Here is a 20,346-nt window from a genome sequence, read left to right as displayed (position 1 = left end):
CGCCAGGACTGATTTTATCCTTATGGGCCTGGCGCCATAGGCGCCAGGACTGCACCCAAACAGCCCCTAACTGGGGTTTTTGGGCATGCTCCAAATGGCATGATGCCTGCTTCCGGGGTTGCTGGGCCTGGTCTGGCTTCCCGGGGTCAGGCATCATGACAGCACACGAACAAGGGCAAGTGTCAATGGCTACAGAACCTCGAACAAAGACAACAGAGGGTACGAGACTGCCTACCGAACAACTGGTCCCAGAAAATTATAAAGGTGACCAAAAAGAAGCGAGTGAGAGACCAACTAAAAGAGATATAGCAAAAGCCCTTGAGAAGACAGAAGTTGCTACGAGAGAATTCACTGCAAGGACACAAATGCTGATAGATCATTTATTCCCGTTTATAACCAGAGCAAGGAGACTACAGGAGGAATTGAAAAACAGAACCACAGAGACCAGAATGCCCGAGAGTCCTCCAGCAAGGAAGAGTCACACCGACACGTTTAGAGATGTAGTTATAGCTAACTACAAAAAGATACTAAGAATCAAGAGAAGCCCACACGAAGATAGCAATGAACTAAACGATTACCTGGACAGCACAGCACAGCACATTTAGGAAACAACATTTGGTACCAACACATGAAAGAGGTCGGAAGAAGAAAAGCTGAAGGAGAATGCTTCATTTGTGCACTTCTACCATACAGCATGGGAAAATACAAGATCTTTGTGGCTGTGGAAATCGATGTCCCTACAGCACACTGTATGTCACACGTAGCAATGTGCAACACCAGAGGACAATTTATGGGAAGAGATGCCTCATTGATATGGGCAACTGAAACAGAGTATCCCGATGAAGACGGTTACGTCCAGGATATCAAGACAAGAAACAGAGCGCACACTAAGAATCACGTGATCAGGTACGAGAAGCCTGAAGTGAAAGGATCAGGAACAAGATGGGAAATAAACCCGAGGCTGAACGTCCAAGGAAAGACTGCAAAAGAGGCTCAAATTTGGAAGAATAGAGGCCAAATGCAGATCTGGGGAACAGTGGTTTCCCCAAACGGGTGGGAAGAAAGAGTGGTGAACTGCCGAGCTTGGATGGTCCTTGGAGCCTGCAGAGAAGCGATAGAAAACTCACAAAGACTGTACAAACCTCTATGGCCAAAGTTGGTAAAGTTACTGACCTGGGTCAAAGACAAAGGAGGACCCTTGCAAATAGTACCACTGGAAAGCCCGAAATTGTGCTTCAGAAACAATGGCACAAGGAAGATGGGGGAGAATCAAAACTGTGGACGAATCTTTGAAGCTCCCGGGACCACAGTAATTATGGATCACTACTGGGTGTGTGGATCCAAGGCATATATAAGACTACCGAAAAACTGGCTAGGCATATGCACACTAATGAACGTCCACATTCCTGCATTAGTGATCCCAAAAAGTGACCTCAGTATTAACAGTTTCCCGAAAGCATATACTCACCTAAGGAAGAAGAGGTCTGTGGAACTGGTATCCCGAATGAAAAGAGAGAATTACTTTTCTGCCAAATCAGAAGAAGCATTTTATGCAATCCCATATGAACACAGGCTGTTTAGCCTCACCTCGTCAGTATTCAGAACAATACTCTTGCCACAGATCCAAATTGGAGTAAATACTAAATGGTTGCAGATAACCAGATGGGAGTTATTGCAGACCATCAACACAACCATAAAGGGATTCAACGCGATCAAAGAAGAACTAAGAGCAATCCGATTGATGACCCTCCAGAACAGATATGTACTTGACATGATCACAGCGATGGATGGAGGTGTTTGCGCAAAAAGTGGAGAATCCTGTTGCACATTTATACCTTCACATGACGAAAAATATGGAACCCTAACAGAAGCCATAAGTATGCTGACGAACCTAAAGAACCAGATGATCAACGAAACCGACGAGGTGGATGAAGACAGCTTGTTTGGAGCACTATTCTCATGGGTCACACAGTGGATGGTGGATATATTCAAGTTTCTGGGAGCCTTACTGGTAGTGATACTGCTAGGATTCTCTGTTATCAAGATAATCATCACACAGTGCCAGAAAACTGCGAAGAAAGCCATTAGGATGAAAATCATGGTCGATGTCGAACCAGGATGGAAGCCCAGAGACTTGACTGATGAAGAAATAAAAGACTTTGTGAAGGCCAGCGAATTTGCGCCAGAAGGAACAAAGTTTGTGTGGTCCCAGAAAACGAAGAAAGTATGAAGGAAAATGGATCTATTGCAGCCCAAATGGACAATGCCAGCTTATGACCTGGAACAAAGACGAACACGTAAAAACAGCAGGAATCCTGAAAGGAGTGATAAAAATATGGACTCCAAAGAGACATACGTTCACACCATCATGTACAAACCCAGAAGGCGATGAACAAGATACAGAAGAACCAAGTAAGACGAATCCAAAGGAGGAAGCAGAAGTGGTTGATGCACCGACCACAGGGGGGAGTGTAGAGGAGGTCCCAGACATGGCCTACACCCCAGCCCCACAGTTTGAGGTACCAGGAACATACTCACCAAGGTACTTGATGTATGAGTAACAATTGAACCAACAGAGAGCTGCACTGGGCCTATGCCCAGTACCCATCAGAAGAGCAATACCTGTTGAAGTGCCTATAACCAGACAACCATGGGCAGCTCGGTACCCGCTGAGGCAACCGTACCAGCAGCTGGCATGCATACATGCCAACATTTCAACCCACCTGTGCGGGACATTACATCCGAAAAATTGGGAAACAAAGATTTTCCCATAGGAATGTATTGGGCAAAGATTTATTTTAGGCGGGAGAACGTGAAAAATAGCAATATTTTTCACGACAAATTCGGGAGTCTCCCGCCTAAATCAGGAGGGTTGGCATGTATGGGCATGAAGTGAAGACTACTTACAGACTGTCCCCGAAGAGACCCAGAGGGCCTTAATGGAGGACAAATGGTGACGACATAAGAGCCCAGACAGACGTACAGATGAACATAAATGACGATCGAAAGATGACACACAAGGGCGAAATGCAAAGAATAATGATGTAATGGACGTGTAAGAAGAAACAATGTTGACATATAAAGAAACGTAACCATGAAGTGAGATGAAACTATGCAACTAACAAATGCCTGTAAATAGGCTTGGAACGCAAGAAGTCAAGGAAACGGTACTGCTTGCAATGCTTAGTAGAAGAATAGAGCGGCAAGCGCCAATATATATCTACCTCAATGAAGCACATTATACCAGTGCGACTTTATATTGTAAAGCAGAATTAAGCCCAGGCCGCAAGGGATAAAACAGGCCAAGATTCATATTCCAGCCAAAGCCAGAAGGGGAAAGCGCAATCGAAACTCAGTAAGAAGTAGCTCATGCTTGGGAATTTGAGGTCAACTCCAAGAGGGGAGGAGACCGGCAGCTTCGAAGAATCGAAACTTTAGAGCATACCAGCCAGCCAGTGAAGGTCGAGATAAAGAGGCCCCAGGCAGGTGGCGAGGCTATGGAAGAATCAAATACACGAATAACAGGATAATGAAGCAGATTCATGGTGAACAGACACATGATCAGCCAAGTGCGAAGATGTACCAACGTCTGATGTCACCCAGAACCCGAGGATGTCATAACTTATCCTGATAAGAAGCTACAGTTTCGAGGCCGTCCTCAGCCAACTAATTGACACACAGCCCTAAAGTACTGATTGATGGAAGGGAGGCAGAGTGAATCTTGGGGCACTCCGCATCTGGGTGTCCATTCTGCATGCTGCTAATTAAAGTGGAGATTTATGCGTAGTGGTGTAACCTACCCAATCACAATGGACCAAATAATCTAGCGTCCCATAGCTTGTAGAACTAATTAGATGTCGTACTTGTAGTGACGTCTATCACGAGTGATGTTGACGGACGGCATAGACGCACACCCGATAAGAGTTATCCAATCCTCATGCTATGTTACCATATACAGATATAGCACCTATACATAAATTACCTTTTCCGACCAATAGAATTGTATAACAAACTTATGAGTGTTGCACGTCAAGGATGACAAATTTTGGGTATAAATGTTACTGTTTGACTGAAGATCGTGGAAGTTGAAGCGAGACAGGCGATCACAACACTGCTGATTTCCATTTCTTTCCCCGTTTTTTGTACTTGTCATTAAACAGACTTCCCTTTGTCAAACAATTGAGTAGGCCTTATTGATTAGTGTTGGAGTAAGAGAATCCTGCACCCCATCCTCCACAAGGTGCAGCTATCTCATCTTAAAGTACTTGAGGGTGAGCTCTGATCCCATGGGCCCATCAGAGGTCGCTCTGCCCTCCTGTACACAGTATGTAAAAAAATACTGTTATTTATTTATGCCCAAATATCACTATGAAAAATGACTACTAACAGGTACAAATATCACACAACACCAATAATAGATTATATATATGCAGTCACTGAAGTAGGGCATAACACAAATCAAAGCCCTGTAAAGGTAAGTGCAAATTAGGTTATGTACTACATGTTCACAAATAGTTAACCCTATCTTCAAAAGTCCTTCCCTAAATTGTCTGGGGACTTATGCCCAAAATTTCGGGGACGTACTGACACAGTTTGTGATGCAGGAAAAAATGAAGCTAGGGTCTCTGAGGTCCAATGAACAGTTCCAAGGGTTAGAGGACAGTATATTCTAACTAATAGAAGTGTCCCCAACATTTGGAATGCTTCGCCAGCAAGCTATGGTAAAACCAAAGTATAGTAAAAGCTTTGTAAAAGTTAGGAAAACTTTTAAAGGGAGTTTAGGGGCAGGTAAGAACCCATGTAATTTACCCCCCATACTCCGATTCTTCCAAGGACTTGGCAGGTCAATTGAAGAAGGTCTACGGTTGCTTTGACTGCCGTCAGCCTCAGTCCTTGATTCACAGGGCTGCAGGTTCGAGCTGATCTCCGGTTGGTGTCTTTCGCTGGTGCAAGGACTCTTGGTGACAGAATGCAGCAAAACACAATGCAGAATCCCTCTCAGGACTGGACTTGATGCAGGTAAGCTCTTTTGGACGGTGGCCACTGCAGCACAGCAACGCAAAGGATCTCACTTGTCACAGTCAGACTTTCCTTCCTATCTTGAGTCCCTTGATGCTAGGACTCCAAAATTCCGTCTTGTAGGACAAGCTGTGGATCCCCTAGTTTCAGGCCTCAACTCGGAATGGCGACAGCACTGTAGCCCAAACTCAGAGCTGGTCAGTCACAGGACGGTCCCAGGACACTTCCGACGGCTCTGCTTCGCAGGGTACTGAGCAGGTGTCAGGAATGGATGTTACCTCCACTCCAAGGGTTGCAGCTCCTTCGCAGGACTGCTGAAGATCACGAGCAAGACAGGGCTCCACCAGGTCAGCAGAAGTTGGTTGCCAGGCCTCCTTCATTCGGGTCTCCCGTCTATTCACTGGTCCTGCAGCTGGACAGCAGTCTTGGCTTCTTCAGGTTACTCCAGGATCTCTGAAGAATGGGTGCATGGGTCCTCTACTTATCCTAAAAGCCAGCTAAGAGCGAAACTCCCACTAGCCAATAGCAGGACTAGCCACACACACACCCCAGCAGTGGTCTAATCAGAACCACTGGTGGGAAAACTCATGCATGCCACTCAGACACACTCAAACCAGTTTGTGGATTGGGACCAGACAGTCCCAGCCCACATCCTGCCAGCAAACACACAGAGCACTCCAGTAGCCCACCAAAAGCTTCTGCTTTCCCGGGCACTGGAAGTCCATATAAAGATTTTCCTGGCCTCACAGGCAAGGAAGAAGGCTAAAGAACAAAATGGCCAAAGGACAAGTGAAAACCATTAGGCCCGGCCATGTTTGGATACTTGCCACAATTAGTAGTCAAACGCGGTAAGGCTAACACGAAACACACCCAAAAATGGTAAAAAGTCAGTGCTGCCACCAGCTTATCTATTTAGCAAACCTAGAGTAACCAAAAATCTTGTGAGCGTTATTCTAGGGCAAAACAAAATGTGTACCCCATTGTACTGCATTGTAAGATGCATTGTACAATGATAACAAGTTACCACAAGTAATAACAAGTTACTAAAAGTAGTAACAAAGTCGCAAGACTAAGGGAAACATTGTTTCCCAGTTCTGGCAGCCTGATGGACATGTCAGTTTCCCCATAACAGATGAGCAAAAGACAGTGTAGTGAAGCTCAAGGCTTCACTGCACTGTAAAAAGTACAGATCAGGATAAAATATTCAAGCAAAAGGTTTGGGGGTCCATAAAAATGGAATGAAAGGTGCAGTAAAGAGAAATTCTCCCTAAAAATCGTGGAAAGTGTTTTTTTCAACGCCCCCATTGAGGGAAGTGAGAGATACAACCTCACATACAGCCTGTGTACTTACACTTTCTATTGCAGCAGAGTGCAATATACTGCACAAGTACGGCCACGTGTTACAGTTTTTGTCCAGCCAGTTTCTGACGGGGCAGAGAAACCTGAACAATATCCAGCTGCCACATATTAACAGCACCCTATAGTGTTAAAACGCAGTGCACAGGCAGCAAGATGATGGAGTATGGCGAAGGCTCCACTTCTGGATCAGAGTCCCCATGGGCAGGACCATCAAGCGCACACTGGCTGTCTGTAGGCCAGGCGAGGATGCTCCAAATGTTGCTCTGGGCAGGAATGGGGCCTAGTACCAGCAAAGCAGACCTGCTGCAAGACTGGCTCTCCTTTTCACAGGGCCCCAGAGCGTTTCAGCCTTCGCAGAAGACAGTGAATAGCAAAGGAGAGCATTGGGAAGACTGCGCCAAGAAGCGCAAGACCCGTAGGGCAGAGAGTGCCTTGACCCTCTCCTGCCTCCGGGTCCACCACCCAAATGCCATGGCAAGCACGGGCGCTCTAAAAAGAGACTGCCTGAGTCCAGGAACCGTGCTTTGCACAGGGACGTGCCCTCTGACCCAGAGGAGGGGCGAATGGGTGAGATCGAAAGCAGCACTCCTGGCTATTCTGCGGATGAGGGGTCGGACATCATAGAAAACTTCATCAAGGTCCATCTCAGAGCCTAAGAAAGTGAAGGGCAAGCGTAAGAGTCACGATAGCTAGTCAGAACACTCAGAGAGGGAGTTTGACCCCCGACCTCCTAGTGCATCCGAGGTCAGCAGAGTGGGAGCCATCCAGGAAGGTGGCGACTTACCTGAGTCAGCACCTCAAGATGCAATTGTCAAAGGAAGCTTGCAGCAACCTCCGGGTGGAGTGCCCCAGACCCCTGCAGCCGGACAGGGGAGTGGTGTCACATCCCGGTTAAATTGGAGACTACCATGGCGTTTGTCCGAGTGCTACCCGACACGCAGAACCCTTTGAGACTACAATTCCCACAACTCCCGCTACTTGTAGTCACGTGACACGTGCACTACGTTGTGGTGTTTCCTTCATTGTGGATCGTATTTAAATGCCGGCTATTCGGAGATCGGGTGCTCCTAAACTGTTGTTAGTTACGAGCTTCTGTTCCCGGACTCCTGTTTAAATCCTTGACTACCCGGCGCTCGAATCAAGTTGTTGTCTCTGCCTTGTCCTTGTCTGCCTCCCGACGCCTGCCTCCCTCGATTGTCCCCCTTGGATTATATGAACCCGCCTTACTCATTATTGACCTCCCATTTCTGAATCCTTAAGTTTTGGTGACCTGATACCCCGAACATTTCCGTAAGGGAACTAGCGTGAGGTGAACGCCCGCTTCCCTGGTCATTTCATTTCTTTTCCTTGTCCGCTCCTGTTACTTTGAACACTTTTGGAACACTTTGCTGCCTTAACACCGGATTGCTTTGAACACTTTTTGGGACGCTCTGCTGTTTAAACTCTGGATTGCTTTGAACACTTTTTGGGACGCTCTGCTGTTTAAACTCTGGATTGCTTTGAACACTTTTTTGGGACGCTCTGCTGCTTTAACTCTAGATTGCTTTGAACGCCTTTTGGACGCTTTGCTGCTTTCACCGTGGTGTTCATAGGATACTGGCACACCTTCCCTTCACCAGGCATCCTCCTTGTCTCTGCATTTCGATACTAGTAGGTTACTGGTATATTGTTTCTACGGAGCAGGTAAGAGTGGGTAATTGTGGGCGGTGTTGGCTGTTTGTTTTCCGGCACTACTTGGCTGCATTTCCTGAACAATTGTTTTGTTCTTTGTCTCTCTAGCTCTGCCGATTCTGCTCCGGCCTTTTCACTCAAGCCCCCGGCCTGCCAGGTGTTTTGATCCCTGTAGGCTGAGCTCTTGGGAGGGAAGTCTTTGGCACATCACCATAAAGATTTCATATTCCTTGAGTGAAGGTAACTTCCCCAAAAGAGTGGGGAGGTATTATCTGCAATGACCAGAAAACAATCCCTGAGTTGTGACAGATTTAGGAGCCTTACAAAAACACCTATTGGTTATGGAGGCTGCATCAGACCCAATGGCAGCTCTCATGCAGGCTTTTTCTGCCTTACGTACCGATATGGCATCCGCACATGTGACCTTACATCAACGCATGGATGTATTACAGAGCTACGTGCAGCCATTACCCCATGATGAGGAATTTGGTGATGCCGCTGCAGTGGCACCTCCTCCTGTACCCCCTCCGGCTCCAGCTCCAGTTGTCCTTCCTGGGCCCTTTCCTTTGGCCCCACCCGAACACTTTTTGGGGGATCCCAAGGTGTATGTTGCCTTCACTTTCTTTGTCGTCCCTTGGCATTTCCAGACGCTACCACTAAGGCGACCTTCGTTCTCTCCCATCTAGGTGGCTCTGCCGCAGCATGGGCTAATCCTTTGCTGGAAGCTAATGATCCAGCTCTATATGACTTTGATAGGTTAATCCAAGCCATGAATAGCGTTTTTGATATGCGATACAAAGCACAAACTTCGGATTTGGAGTTCTTGGCTATTAGTCAAGGCAAGACAGATCTCTTGACTTATCTGGCTCGTTTCAACCAATTAGCGGCTGAGACCACGTGGCCAGAACAGAAGAAAGTGGCTGTTTTCTATAAAGGTTTGTCGGATGACCTAAAAGACGCCCTATCAGTGGTACCCGCCCTTCCGCCTGGTTTTCCCGAATTGCTCGACCTAGTCCTGCAAGTCGATGCTCGGCTTCGGCAAAGGCGTGGCGAACGTCGGTACCCCGATATTTGCACCTCTTCCCGACCAGATGGAACTACTCCTGTTTCCCATGGCGAGGCCGAACCCATGCAAATCGGGGCCATCAGGGGTCCGTTATCCAAAACTGAACGAGAAAGACGGGCGGTGAATAACCTGTGTTTCTATTGTGGCCAGTCAGGTCATTTTATTCGTTTGTGTCCTAAAAGACCTGCCAAGTTGGCGGGAAACCCCAAGACTCGTCCTTAAACCGGGCCTTCCGGACGAGTCAAATGAACCCGGGCTCGGATAACTGTTTTCCGTCTTCACATGTTTACCTTGCTATGCGTTTCAAGGCTCCTGGCATTAAAACCTTTTCCAATCCTGTAATGATAGACTCAGGGGCTAGTGGGAATTATATGGATCTCAAGTTGGCCGAACATTACGGACTACCCGTATTTCCCAAAACACGACCTGAGGACATTCATGCAGTAGATGGTTCCTGCTTGGTATCTGGACAAGTAACGGAGCAAACTGCTTCACTACAAATGTCCACCGCACAAGGTCATTCGGAATCCATTACCTTTGACCTTATTACGGCCCCTCAGTTCGGCATAATTCTGGGTCTTTCTTGGCTACAGATTCACAATCCTGTAATTGATTGGGTTGAACAAACAGTGCGGTTCTCCTCCTGTTTTTGCATACAGAAATGTCTTGGATCCCATGATGTAGCAGCATTTTCTCCTTGCCTAGCGATGGTGACTAGCGTCCCTTCCGTCAGCGCCATGTCATCTAATCCAGTCCCTGCACTTCCATTGGAATACCGGGAGTTCTCGGATGTGTTTGATAAGGGACTGTCAGAAAAACTGCCCCCAAACAGATGTTATGACTGCCCCATTGACCTGATACCTGGGGTAGTAATTCCACATGGTCGTATTTACTCGCTCACTCAGAAGGAAGAGGAACATCTACGGGATTATGTGGACAATGCTGTGCGCTTAGGACACATACTCCGTCCCGTTCTCCGGCGGCCTCCCCAATCTTTATCGTGCCGAAGAAGGAAGGGGACTTACGCCCCTGTGTGGATTATCGGGCCCTCAACAAAGTCACGATTAAAAACCAATATCCACTGCCGCTCATCACGGAACTCCTCGATAAAATGACCTCCTCTACTATCTTCACCAAGTTGGACTTGCGGGGAGCATACAACTTGGTAAGGATACGAAAGGGGGACGAATGGAAAACTGCCTTTAAGACGAAATTTGGGCTCTATGAATATTATGTAATGCCCTTTGGGCTTTGCAATGCCCCTGCGACATTCCAACATTTTGTAAACGACATCTTCAGAGACTTGCTGGATTGCTACGTCGTAATATATTTGGACGACATCCTAATATATTCAGAATCCCTGTCTCAACATGTACAACATGTGCGCTCTGTCCTACTTCGTCTAAGGGAGCATTCCCTCTTTGCAAAACTAGAGAAATGTGTGTTCCATGCATCCTCTGTGGAGTTCCTGGGGTTTCAAATTTCCCAAAAGGGAGTACTTATGTGCACCTCCAAGGTCCAGGCAGTATTGGATTGACCTGACCCAACCTCAGTAAAAGCTCTCCAATCCTTCTTGGGCTTTTCTAATTTCTATAGGCGTTTCATCGCCTCCTTTTCCGAGATAGTAGCCCCACTAACCCGGTTAACCAGTCCGAACGTCCCTTTCCTTTGGGATGACAAAGCGCAATCCGCATTTCAGACATTGAAAGAAGCCTTTACCACCACTCCGGTATTGCAGCACCCTGATCCATCTCTCCCGTTTATTGTGGAAGCTGATGCCTCTGCTGTTGCAGTAGGGGCCATCCTATCACAGATCTGCCCCGCTACTCAACGCTTACATCCAGTGGCCTTCCATTCTCGAAAACGTACGTCGGCCGAACGTAATTATACGATTATGGAAAGAGAACTGCTGGCAATAAAGGTGGCATTTAAGGAGTGGAGACACCATCTCTTAGGTGCCAGGCACACGATTACTGTGTACACGGACCATCGAAATCTCCAGGCCTTATCCCATGCGAAATGTACCAATGCCAGGCAGATACGTTGGCATTTGTTTTTCACCATGTTTGATTTCATAGTGACATATCGCCCTGGTCCATTACATGGAAAGGCAGACGCTTTAACCCGCATTGGTACGGATATGGAAACTGTGAAGCAGACTACCCCGGTATTACCCTCAGGGGCTGTTGTATGTGTTTGTTCGGTCTCTCCATCCATCCTAGACGGATTAAGGAGGTGGGCTAGGGATCATGTTCCTGTTCTTGAGGAGATGGGCGCCGAACTTATCACCGGCCTTCCGTATATTAAGGGTCTACTGTACCTGCCTGACAACCAAACCAGACGGAAGGCTCTCGAATGGTCCCACGATCTCCCGTTAACCGCTCATCCTGCCCAGGCCAAAACCTATGATCTTCTACACCGATGGTGCTGGTGGCCGGGTATGAAGAAGGACGCCGAACAGTACGTCTCTAAGTGTGCCATATGTACTCAGTGCAAGAGACAGCCGGGTAAACCCATAGGTCTTCTAATGAGCATGCCATTACCACCGCATCCATGGCATATGGTTACCCTTGATTTTGAGGTGGAACTCCCTTGTGTCGAGGGAATGTCCACCATTCTGGTGGTAGTGGACGTCTTTACCAAGATGGCTCGGTTTATACCATGCTCAGGATTACATACTGCTTCTACATTAGCCAGCTTGTTTTTTGACCATGTGATACGCTTTTTTGGATTGCCTACGGTCCTGATTTCCGACCGAGGGTCTCAGTTTACCTCACGTTTCTGGCGTTCTCTCACTTCCTCCTTGGGTATTGATGCTCGCTTGTCTTCGGCCTACCATCCTCAGACAGACGGCCAGACCGAACGTACCAATGGTACCATGGAACAGTTTCTTCGCTGTCTGTGTCTACAGCATCAATCAAACTGGCTATCGCTTCTAGGTGCAGCCAAATTTGCCTACAACAATTCCAAGCACTCTTCGATTGGTTGTTCTCCGTTTTATGCCCTATATGGACTACACCCTAGAATTCTGCCACCTGTCTTGCCTTCCCTAAAACAATTCCCCGCAGCTGATGCTGTGAGGGATTCTCTGCTCGCCATCCGTAAATCGGTCTTAACGCATCTGCAAGCTGCGCAACGTCGCACCAAAATGCAAGCTGACAGGCGGCGCTCGCCAGCTCCTTCGTATTCTTGTGGCGACCGTGTATGGCTCTCTACAAAGCACCTGGCCATTCGGGGCAAAAGGAAACTTTTGCCATGTTTTGTGGGACCTTATACCATCCTATGGTGCCTCAACCCTGTCACTGTTTGTCTAAATATTCCACCTCATTGGCGGGTGCACCCTGTGTTTCATGTCTCCTTGCTTCGCCCTTTTGTTCCCGGCACACGGTTGCCTGCTGTCCCAGCCCCAGTCAATGTCAAAGGACAGGATGAGTATGAGGTACGTGCGATTTTGGACACTCGCCTCTTTCGAGGGGTTCGAACTTACCTGATTGACTGGGTGGGGTACGGTCCAGAGGACAGGTCCTGGGAATCGGCCTCTAATTTGAATGCACCCCGTTTGTTGCGTGCCTTTTGGTTGCAATGCTTACAGAAACACAGAAGATGTTGTCCTTTGTGCAGGGGTACTGTCACATCCCTGTTAAATTGGAGACTACCATGGCGTTTGTCCGAGCGCTACCCGACACGCAGAACCCTTTGAGACTACAATTCCCACAACTCCTGCTACTTGTAGTCACGTGACACGTGCACTACGTTGTGGTGTTTCCTTCATTGTGGATCGTATTTAAATGCCGGCTATTCGGAGATCGGGTGCTCCTAAACTGTTGTTAGTTACGAGCTTCTGTTCCCGGACTCCTGTTTAAATCCTTGACTACCCGGCGCTCGAATCAAGTTGTTGTCTCTGCCTTGTCTTTGTCTGCCTCCCGACGCCTGCCTCCCTCGATCGTCCCCCTTGGATTATATGAACCCGGCTTACTCATTATTGACCTCCCATTTCTGAATCCTTAAGTTTTGGTGACCTGATAACCCGAACATTTCCGTAAGGGAACTAGCGTGAGGTGAACGCCTGCTTCCTTGGTCATTTCATTTCTTTTCCTTGTCTGCTCCTGTTACTTTGAACACTTTTGGAACACTTTGCTGCCTTAACACCGGATTGCTTTGAACACTTTTTGGGGCGCTCTGCTGTTTAAACTCTGGATTGCTTTGAACACTTTTTGGGATGCTCTGCTGTTTAAACTCTGGATTGCTTTGAACACTTTTTTGGGACGCTCTGCTGCTTTAACTCTGGATTGCTTTGAACACCTTTTGGATGCTTTGCTGCTTTCACCGTGGTGTTCCTAGGATACTGGCACACCTTCCCTTCACCAGGCATCCTCCTTGTCTCTGCATTTCGATACTAGTAGGTTACTGGTATATTGTTTCTACGGAGCAGGTAAGAGTGGGTAATTGTGGGCGGTGTTGGCTGTTTGTTTTCCGGCACTACTTGGCTGCATTACCTGAACAATTGTTTTGTTCTTTGTCTCTCTAGCTCTGATGATTCTGCTCCGGCCTTTTCACTCAAGCCCCCGGCCTGCCAGGTGTTTTGATCCCTGTAGGCTGAGCTCTTGGGAGGGAAGTCTTTGGCACATCACCATAAAGATTTCATATTCCTTGAGTGAAGGTAACTTCCCCAAAAGAGTGGGGAGGTATTATCTGCAACGACCAGAAAACAATCCCTGAGTTGTGACAAGTGGATACACCTGTGATTGACCCTAAAATGCAGACATTTATGGCCAAAAATGCAAAAGAAATAAGGAAGGGAATCCATAGATCCTGTTGCTCATGCCAGGATAATTTGCTGGCTGTCCTGGTGCTGCTCACCAAAATCATGGAGATGGCGGAGGAGGCCAAGTGGCTCAAAAGCGAAATCGGCCCACAGGTGTTGGCAGGATGGGTGCCAAGGGCGATCCATCCGAGTAAAAATCGCACCCAAATTGGGGGAATTGGCAGCGTCAGAAGTGGTCGCTTCATCGAAGGGGTGCCTCTTGGAGATGCACTCATCAAGGATGTTGAGGTAGCACATCATAGATGATGATGGTAAAGTAAAAAGCTTTATTAATATTAGTGATACAGGGCTGCAGCCTTTCTCATCCTTGAGCAGCTTCCAACTGTCAGCTTTCCAAACTTAACATTCTGTGGGCTGCTCAGGGATCATGAAGTTCTCTATGATGTCACAAGCTGATAGGATTCTACATGTTAGATGTGCACTTATGTACATTTGATTTGATTTGATTGTTTATTTGTATAGCGCCTATACACAATGTGTTTCAAACGCTTCAAGGCAGGGAGAGAACAAGGGAGAATACAGTGACATTCTTACAAGTCCTTGACACAATCAGAATGTGAAAAGTAACTATCATAATCGGCCTGGCGACATTTCAGATAGTGCTGGAGGGGGAGAGGTAGGAGAACAAATGAGGATGGGAGAGACAAACAAATCTATCAAACAGGTAGGGAGACATTAGTGAAAGAGTAAGAGTTATTGACATTGATGCGGAGGGGAGGGGGGGTTGGCAGGAATAAGAGACAGACAAGTGGCTACCTTACTATGCCTGACAATTGAGGTAGTGCTGGAATTTTACAAGCGGTGGGAGGGCACGGGTATGGGGGTAGGAGAAGAACAAAACAAGCGACTATCGTACTAGGTCTGATGGCATTTCAGATAATGCTGGGGGGGAGAGGAAGGAAATGCCAAAATGAGGGGGTTGGGAGACACACAAGTAGCTATTATATAGGTCAGGAGACATATCTGAATAGCATAAGTGCTGAGTATATAGTGAAGAGAAGAGGGGAGAGGGTGGGACAGAGGAAGAAGGATTCATGTGGGCAGACATTGTGCAAACCATTTCCATCTTCTAGTTTCAGAACACTCCCTAAACCAAGCTCTGAGGCATCAGTAAATATAATGGTGTGTGTACTATCCCTGAATCCTTGCACAACCAGGGTCTTAATGATGTCTTTCTTGATCCTTACAAACTCCTCCTCGCATCTCATATCCCACTCAAATTTCACTCGTCTGGTCAGCTTTTGCATATTCACAGTTTTACTTGCCAGATTTTTTACAAATTTGGCATAGTACTCAATCATCCCTAAAAAAGATGAAACTTCAGTTTTGATCTTAGGTGACTGCATTTCCATTATGGCCCACACAGTGCTCAACTTGGGCCGAACTCCATCTCCAGATAGACTGTAGCCTAAATAGTCTACTTGTGGCACCCCAAATATGCATTTGTCCAAAGGTAACATCATTCCAGCCACCTCCAATTTCTTCAACACTTGTTGCAACCTGACATCATGTTCATTTTGGTCTTTCCTGCACATCAAAATGTCATCTGGGTTACACCATCTAAACCACCTAAAATATTGTGCATCACTCGTTGAAAAACACTAGCCGCTGGTATAGGCCATACGGCATCCTGACACATTTAAATACCAACATGTGTAATGAAGGTAAGCACATCATGAGAGGCAGAATGTATCCTAATCTGGTGATAAGCAGATTTGAGGTCCAACAGGGAATACATCTTGGCACCACTCAGATCTGCAATCATCTCGTCAGTCTTGGGTAATGGAAATCTCTCTGTCACAATGTTTTTTGTTGACTTGTCTGAGGTCAATACACAACCTTATTGATCTATTAGGCTGTTGTACAATCACAATGTGATTAACCCATTCTGATGTCTCTGACCGGTCAATGGTCCTTTCCTTAAGCATCCTTTCAATTCCTAGTTCTACCTCTTTTCTACATGTTATAGCCACAGGCCCAGGTTTGCCAACAAATGGAACATCATTCTTCTTGAGCCCGATTCTGTGAATAAATCCCTTTAAACACCCAACATCAGGTCTAAACACATTAGGAGACCACTTAGCTACCTTCTTATCGTTAAATTCTTGGTATTCCATTGCAGCATGTTCTTGTACGGTACTTGTCACTACAATACATCCATTATGTACACCTATTATTTACCATTGGGATCCAGCTGCATATCAAGAGCTGCCTGACAGCTCCAAGACAATACATTCCCACCCACATTAGTCACATATAAGCTGCTTGTGGTGGTTTTCCCTTTGAACGACAATGTATCATCTAATTCTCCAATTATTGTTATTGGATTTTGAACATATACATTGGCTTTTACCCTGGCCTCTTTCAATAAGCACTTGGATAGACTTTCTTCCCAGGATTTCTTACTAATCAAGGTGTAATATGCACAACTGTCAGCCAGCATTTCAATGAGCGAGCCATTAACTCGAATCAAAGTTTTAGGTTTCTTGATCTTAATCTCACACACTGCATCCACTACTTGTACAACATTCAACCCCTCATACACCTCCTCATAGTCATTGCTGTCTTCTCCTATCAATCCTACATTTCTATTCCAAAATCAACAGCATTTGGATATGTGTCCTCTTCTCCCACAGCGTCTACACTCTATGTGTAATGCTGTGCATTCTCTGTCTCTTGCAAAGTGACCAGAACTCCCACATCTATAGCAACCCCTAAAGGATGATCGAGGTCCTCCGCAACCACCAGACATTTCTCTTCTGTTACTTGAAAAGCCTCTTCCTCTTCCTCTGTTTCTATCAGTATCTTTGTCTCTCCCTCTGTATCTCCATTCATTTTTTTCGTCTCTGTTGTGTGCAGATTCTCCCCTTGCTACTATTTTACTGCCAGGTTTATCCTTCCTTACCACGCTGGTTTCAGTCTGCTCAAGGGACTTCCTAGAATTGTCTTTGCTTTCCCTGACCAACTCTTTGATGTCAAGACGCTGTATGGTCCACATTCTTAGCTATTTATATGGCTCTTTCAACATCAGGGTCTTTTACCTTCCGCGGCTCCTCTCTCACTTTGCCTTCCGCACATTTGGTAATTAATTGATCTCTACTGTGCTCCTCCTGACAGCATGGTTTGAATTTACACTTTACAGCAAAGCATCCTAAAACAGAGAGAAATTCCTTAATGCTTTCTCCTTTACGATGGTATCTAGTGGCAAACGTATATCTCGCTTGAATTATATTCTCTTTCACTTTGCAATGCTTATCCAGTTTAAAAATACTTTTATCAAAATAACTTATATTCAATCCTTCTTCCATCGCTGGTTCAGGAAGTCTCCTTAATATTTCTGGGCCTCCATGTCCTAAACAGTGATATAGTACAGCATCTTTTCTTTCTAAAGAGTAATTGGGACCAGATACTGAAAGAATACATTTTAGAAAGTCTTCCTTCCGATCCTTCCATCTGATGATGGGCTCACCACAGGCTTGAGGTAGATAGAAAGAATGCAGGACCCAGAATATTTTCCATTGTCCGTTGATCCTGTGTGTGGGTGTGGTTATTGCTGGGTGTCTCTGTACACTTAACAGTGTGTTCCTATTATGCAGAGGTCGTTCTTTTTCTCCAGATTGTTTGGGGTTGGCTGTGCTGTGTTTTCCTTATTATTTGTTGTTCTATCCTTCTTTCTTTTGTGTTATCATGTACACATCACACCTGCGCTAAAAATACTACACTGGCTACCATTAAAACAGCGAATAAAGTTCAAGTCCATGTGCATCACGCACAGAGCAATACACAAACAAGGCGCATAATTCCTAAGTGATAAACTACGCCTACATCAACCAACAAGAACACTGAGATCAAGCACCGACATCCACCTGGAACCAAAACCCTATAACAGAAGAAAACTTGGAGGATCCTCTTTCTCTCACCAGGCACCGAAAACCTGGAATGACCTACCTAAGAATATACGGAACACAACAAACCACCTAGCATTCAGGAAACTCCTCAAATCATGGCTCTTCACAGCGTAAATACAACAGCGACGCACTAGAATGCCCACCCCGTTAAACAAAAATGAAAATAACACCAACCTTGGTCGCTCCCAAAATGGACAGACACAGAACCCAAAGAACGGACCCCACGACAGGCCATAAGATATTATGGGAAATAGCCAAAAAGGGAGGTCACCATATCCTGATCACATACTCAGACTGAGACGAAAACCCCTAAATGACTCATCCACTGCCTCCCGGCCGTACCATAACCTAAAACCCCCAGCAGACACATTTAGATAGAAGGTCTGTGAGAGGAGACCACAACACCAGCTCCAGCACCCAAGGAGGAGAATAGACACCCAACCCACACTAATCAATCCATCAGCATTAGAACTCCTACAGAGCTCGCTAGAATAGAACGGCGAGGAGCAATTAGAACACTAACAGAGCACGTTAGAACAGCACAGGGAGCGCTTCACACAAACCTAAAACCCTGCCAGGCGTAACCCCTTCGCCCACCCTGATGAGACTGGGAGGATTGGCGAGCGCCACACTTGGACAGAGCTCTGAATGTTAGCATGTTAAACTTCATATAACCCACTAACAAAAAACTCAGCATTTCTGCAGACTTAACTCACTCAAAAATCTCACACAACCATCTCTCGCACAAGCTCAGCACCCGGTGTATACAGAGTTGAAGCTGCCAACAGAACACCACTCCTCTCACTATCCTACTCCTGCTTCACCTGCTAACCCATCCCACCTTCTCGTTTGCAGATCCGCCAGAGCGCCTGGGGACCAACTCCGTTGGTGAAGGTGCGCGGTACAAATACCTTTAACATTTAACATATATCTTTTTTTTTAAATCCATTGCGTCTATGAGGATTTCCACACATTTTGGGACCCCCCCTATAACTTTGCCCCCCGTGGCCCAAACCACTCCAAACTTTGCAGAATAATTCTGAGGGGGGGCGTATAATGTTTTTGCAAAGTTTGGTGAGGGTTCGCCTGGGGGGAAAGTTGGGAGGGGGGTCATAAGCCACTCCCAAAGAGTGCTCTTTCTATGAGTTGAGCAACTTGACCATAACTACAGGGCCGCTAGAGCAGGCGATGTAATATATATTGTTGATATATTCTTTGTAGTGCTTCAGCATGTGTCAACTTGAATGAAGAAGCTTAAACTTGTAGCTTGAGAACAGTTATTCTTGTGTCAAATTGCGCCTCTTTCTAAACTCAGTATTGTACTGAGCCGAGAGGACCGCAGTACGGAAGGCGGGTTGCCTATACAACATCAATATACAATGCTTGTGCTGTGTGCTAACGTGCATGTGTCATTTCAACTAGAGCTCATGCACCCTGGTTGTGGGGCGCTCGCTCTGATATCACAGGCAGCAGCAGCGTTCGCTTTGCTCTTGTTTGTACCAGTGGGCGCGCATAGCCCTGTGTTGCTGGAGCTCCTGCTTGGGCTTATTTTTAAAGTCTCATACACTTGTAGCGCTCCATTCCAAAGCACAGGATTAACGTTGGTGAAACGTGTCTTTTAGCAGGGAAGCGGGTTGGTTGCAATATCTATGATAAATGTGATGTCAACGTACCACACGCAGTTCATGCTATCAGTTGGCTCTGAAGCGGGCTTAAGCGACGGTCTCTAGGAATCTACAGGTGCCTCATGCACTGTGCTCTCACCTCCTGTGTCACTGTTGGTCTTCACTGTTCTGCCCATTGTGGCTGTCCTGTTCTCTGATGTCCTGAATCACTGCTGACTTTGACGACTTTTACAGCTTGGTTCTACCGCTGTCCCCATCTGCTGCAGCCCCAGACGTTTGCCACTGTGGTACTGTCCTTGGCTCCCACAACAAAGCAGCACCAGTAAAGTCAGCACAGCCGTTGAGTTGGGGAGACTGATACCAGAGCGGTCTGTGTTAAAGCTAAGGTTGCAAGTGGCAACATTGTGTAGAGAAAACTGAAGAGAACTGTGTGTGAAGCTTATGAGAGAAGGGACGTGAATATAATTCAACAGCGGATGAGGGACTGATCTTTTGAAGCCAACACAGATACTGTGAACAGAGTGGTCCGGCGCCACGTGGGTGCTCATTCGAAGGTCTCTGTTAGGTATCCAACTGAAAGTTGGCAAATATAAAAAGGAATTGTGAGATCAAAGTGGTCCTGCAACGGGTCAAGCCAAACCCTGTGCACATTCGAAAGTCTTCAATAGTTGATACTAACTGAAATTGGTCCGAACCTGGCTGATGGAGACTAATTGTATTAAGAAGAGGATCTGAGCCCGGCTGAGGGGGAGCCGGAGTGAACCATGAACAACCAGAGAAAGAATATTCTATGAATACTGTGAAAGAGGGTCTGAGCCCAGAAGAAGGGGATCCAAAGTGACGATCATTGTATTAAAGGGATCTGAGCCCGGC

The sequence above is a fragment of the Ambystoma mexicanum genome, chromosome 2p, assembly GCF_040938575.1.
Source record: "Ambystoma mexicanum isolate Mex_15411 chromosome 2p, UKY_AmexF1_1, whole genome shotgun sequence".
NCBI classification, from domain to species: Eukaryota; Metazoa; Chordata; class Amphibia; order Caudata; family Ambystomatidae; genus Ambystoma; species Ambystoma mexicanum.
Note: the sequence above shows the minus strand (reverse complement) of the source record.